Genomic DNA, 4,541 nt, shown 5'->3' on the forward strand with positions numbered 1-4,541 from the left:
AAATCCTTTGTTTCTTCACGAAAATCCTAAACTCAGCAAATCCTTCACGCTAATGACTTGTTATTCGTCAGATTAGGTCTTTAGATTTGAGAGAGATTTAGGGATATTTGTTTAAAAATGGGTTGGGTTGTATTTTGGGAACGGGTGGGTTATATAAAACGGGTAAGATATTTTTAAAACCCTTTGCGACGTGGACTAATGAAAACGCGCGTGTGTAACAATGCCCAACCTTCAACTGGGCTGATGTTCGGAGGGTTGAAAATAATTCATATAAAAGATGTTAAGGGGGGTATATAAACACCCGTGTAGTTTAAGTACTAAAGTAAGTTTTCGTGCCAAGTTCAGGGGGTTTTTTAATGTATTTTCCCTATGTTGGTAGGGTGTAGTTGATCAAATCAGGATATTTACTGTGCAAATTTATTGGGCACAATTTTTCTCATGCCTTGAAAAGTGATAAAGAATATAGAGCAATTTTGTAGGACATTCCTTTGCACTGGATTTGTTACAATATCAAAAAAGACTTTGATTTCTTGAGAGACTGTATCTAAATGTAACAAACTTAGTGTTATGAAATTATTTTTTCTATGATTATCACACACTATACGTGTACTTAAAAATGAAATTATTTTTTCTATGATTATCACACACTATACGAGAATGAAATAATTGCATATTTCAACATATGAAAGATTGGATACTGGCAGAATTTTAAAAGAGATGGTCCAGCAAATTCATATACATGGGAAAAGTATAGTTTGTTGCCAGTCTTACTCCTGACTTTTAAATGTTTATTATTCTTGATAGATTTGTTGTAACCAGAGTTTGATATTGTTATATGCAACATAGTAGTCCTGGACTGCTCTGTTTTGATTGTAAATATTTTTTGATCATTAATGAAAGTGATACTGTTAATCGAAAATATTTAACTAAAAAGTTGATCAAGTTTATTTAATATTTTGGGATGTTGGGTTTGGATTTTGGGAACAAGGAGTTAGTTATTGCGTGAATGAGAATAACATACTGACTTTTTCATTTAAAACACGATTTTGTCTATAAAATGGTAAAAACAAAGTAAATTTCAATGCAGGAGATCCTAAAGGAGAGGGAAGTGGTGATATTGCACACTTTGAAAGGCAACAATCTGGCTGATTTTTTAACTAACCTTATTTATCATTTTGCATGTACCGTAATGCAATTTCTATCTAATGAAGACATGACAATACAAACAAGAATAATAATTCAAGCAGACAAGCAAGGATAATCAAAACTCAGAATAAAAAATGTTGAAACAGAAATCATGGATCAAGTTAAAAGACTACTATTAACAGGACAAACAAATACTCATAAAAAGGGATATATGACAAAAAAGGAAACAGATACTCTCCATAGAGTATAGTATGTTGTAATTCAAGCGTATATAGATCAAGATTGAGAAAAATACTTATGACATTCCGAACTAAGATGCAGTGGTATCACTTCTCTTGAGCTCAATCTGCACGAGTTAAGAATGAATTAGGTTATTTTTTTTATTAAGTTTGATTCAGGTGATGTACACGGGGATTAGGTCTTTTACCTTGATAGATGAAGATGACAACGGTGTTGAACTGAAGAAGTCTTCACCGAATCGAATTCATGATGCTCGTGAGATTTTTTAACACTCAAATAGATACCACTCAAGCTTAATGTAGTTCTGTCATGTTTGATTCAATGAGAGGACCTCCGGTAGCTCCATGGACAACCAACATGGAGCTAATAGGAACTTCGCTTGGTTCCGACAATTCATTTTCGTTTTATTTTTTGATCGTTTCAGCTTGTTGTTGATGCCTTTTTGTTTTGGGCTTGGGTCACTTTTGGACCCAAGTCATATATGGTTGAGCCCTCTTTTTATTCAAAATAAATGGGCCATGCCTATAAACAAAAAGTAATTTTTTTGTTACAAAACAAGTTAATTATTCTGGAAAAATCATTCCACATATCTATTTGGCTTAATATTACAACATTTAGATGTACTTTTTTAATATTACTACTTATAAAATTTTAATTATAAGTATTAACAGATTACTTTTAATCTATAATTTTTTTTATTAATTAGTTATTATTTTTATAATTACATTATAATTAATAAGTAAGAGAAATACATTAATATTAGAGAATCAATTGTCACTATCTCTTACACCATTTTAGGGATAACATTAATATTGGAGAATCAATTGTTATTATCTCGTTTACCATTTTAGGGATTTGATTTCAGTTTTCACACGGCTACCCCCCACCCACACTCACACCTTCCTCTTTTACCCACACTCCCTCCCCCACATTCCTCTTTTACAAAGAACTAACTTTTTCTCTCTCACCATCTTCAACGTTTGTCTTCTTTATTCAAGAAGAAAATCAGCAGAACTCTTCCACATGTATATGATTCAATGATGGGAGGAGATCTACACACGAGGAATGTGGAGAAAGCAGTTGATAAATTTGCCACAATTATACCACTGTTTTTTAGCTAGCACAAGATTTTATGGTAAAAGGCTGGACCTCTATTCCAATAAACTACCTGCATATGTTGACAAGCCTCAATCTAAGCTCAAAGTTGTATTTTTAAAGATTGTGTCTCAACAAGATCCAAGCTCAAAGTATGTATTTCTATCTTATTGTGTTTTGTTCATAATAAGTAATTCACTTTCCTTCTCAATTTTTTTCTTCAATGTTATTTCATCGATTGTTGATTGTACGCATGTCTCTCTGCTAAATATATTAGTAATGAAGTTTTTGATATGGGTCTAATTCACATTGATGTAAAGTACCACCATAAAAGGTACGCCATAATCATGTGGTAGTATGGAAGAAGCAAGAACGTTGATGGCACAATTAGTGAGAGTGAAGTAACTCGAATGGTTGCTAGCAAATTTGGTGGACCCCGCATAGCAAAAGAATATGCTTAGGATACTACCAATTATCCTACACCAAGACCAAGGAAATGAACTTTGAAATATTTGATTATAGTTTAGACTTTTAATTTACATGTTTTGATTTTGGATGATGTATCTTTCTTTTGCTATAGTTTTTGACAACAATATATAATATGCATTGTTTTACATTGTTAGATTTATTCTTCCCAAATTTGTACCAATTTCATACATTTTTAAGTTTAGTCTTTGTTCTAAAATTTCAAGTTGGATATCAAGTGTATACAAATTGGATACAACATTAACTTATTTTAGATTGTCTAATTTGGTTGAAATATCAATTACATTTTATTTTTTTCATTTTCCAGTGGGATATAAGTTGGATACCAATTGGATACAACATTAACTTGTTTTAGGCTGACTAATTTAGTTGAAATCTCAAGTACATGTTGGTTTTTCAATTTTTCTAATGGGATATCTGTTGGATACAAAATTAACTTGTTTTAGGCGGACTAATTCAGTTGAAATCTCAATTATATGTTGTGTTTTCAATTTTTCCTATAGGATATCAGTTTGATACCAAATGTATATCGATTGGGTACAAAATTAACTAGTTTTAGGCTGACTAATTTAGTTGAAATCTCAATTACATGTTGTCTTTCAATTTTTCCAATGAGATATTAGTTCATACCAAATGTATACAAATTGGATACAACATTAACTAGTTTTAGGTTGACTATTTCGGTTGAAATCTCAATTACATGTTATTTTTTCAATTTTACCACCAGGACATCAATTTGGTACCAAATGTGTCGTGACCCGAGCCTACACCCTGGACGTGGCCGGCACTCGAGAACCATTGCTGGTCCCCAAGCGAACCCTCATGCTAGCTGACTACAAGCGGAAAACTGATTCAAGCATGCAAAGCTTAAAAACTGAATAAAATTCATGAACTCAACTTTGCAAATCTTTAACTCAAAGAAAAATTCCGAATAAAAATAAATTATTCAACTCGCCATAAAATAGGCAACTTAAGTCTTTAAAACATTTAATGAAATAAATGAACAGACTTTTGAAACTCTACAGTCTATCTATAAAGTCTTTAACTGACAAAGATGGAAGTCGGGTCAAGACCCGCGACATCCTAACAAAACTGAAAAGTAAATGAAATCCTCCGAAAGCAAGGAGACTCACCATAGCTAACTCGAACTCTTGGTGGTATTAACGAAACTCCTATTGATGATCCCGAATACCTGAATCTGCATCATGAAAGGATGCAGGCCAAATGGCTCAGTACGTGGAATGTATGAGTATGTAAGGGGAATTCTAGAGCATAACATAAGCTTGAACTTGATAAAAAAAATAAACATACTTACCTCTTTTCAAACTCACTCACTCAACTCAAAGATTAGATACTCAACTCAAGGATTAGATACTCAACTTCAAAGATATGATACTCGTCTTTGGGTACTCAACTCAAGATACTCAAGGATAAAGCAATAGTAAAAGATGTAATATATATATATATATATATATATATAGAAAGTTGTAAAACTATAGATAGAAACTCAATGTATTGAAAAATACACTAATACTCAGTGTGTATATAAAAATACAATATAACTTTGTGGGAGT

The sequence above is a fragment of the Solanum tuberosum genome, unplaced genomic scaffold (assembly GCF_000226075.1).
Source record: "Solanum tuberosum cultivar DM 1-3 516 R44 unplaced genomic scaffold, SolTub_3.0 scf00154, whole genome shotgun sequence".
In the NCBI taxonomy this organism is placed as follows: Eukaryota; Viridiplantae; Streptophyta; class Magnoliopsida; order Solanales; family Solanaceae; genus Solanum; species Solanum tuberosum.